This window comes from Sinocyclocheilus grahami, unplaced genomic scaffold, assembly GCF_001515645.1.
Source record: "Sinocyclocheilus grahami isolate Dianchi unplaced genomic scaffold, SAMN03320097.WGS_v1.1 scaffold5121.1, whole genome shotgun sequence".
Classification (NCBI taxonomy): Eukaryota; Metazoa; Chordata; class Actinopteri; order Cypriniformes; family Cyprinidae; genus Sinocyclocheilus; species Sinocyclocheilus grahami.
Window position 1 is genome coordinate 1 of NW_015509892.1, and position 323 is coordinate 323.

A 323-nucleotide genomic window follows, 5' to 3' on the forward strand; every position below is an offset into this window, starting at 1 on the left:
GTTGTTTTTCATAACTGCTATATAGATTAATTTTTTTTAAAGTAATTATCGGCCTGGTAATGATTAATAGGCTAGCCTTATTATAAAAAATCCTGTTAGAAACTATGGTACATTTTCATAAGACCAAGTAGCCTACAAGTCAGAATCGAGTACCATGTGTAAAATATTCCAAGAGATGGCCTAGATTAAATCATTAAGAGCCTGATAAACTGTTAAGGAGTAAGAAATAATATCAATATAAGAAAATGTTAAGTTAGATTGACTTCCCATTCCCAAAACATGTTGAATTAGAACATTCTGTCAAACTATAGCCTATAAGTGCC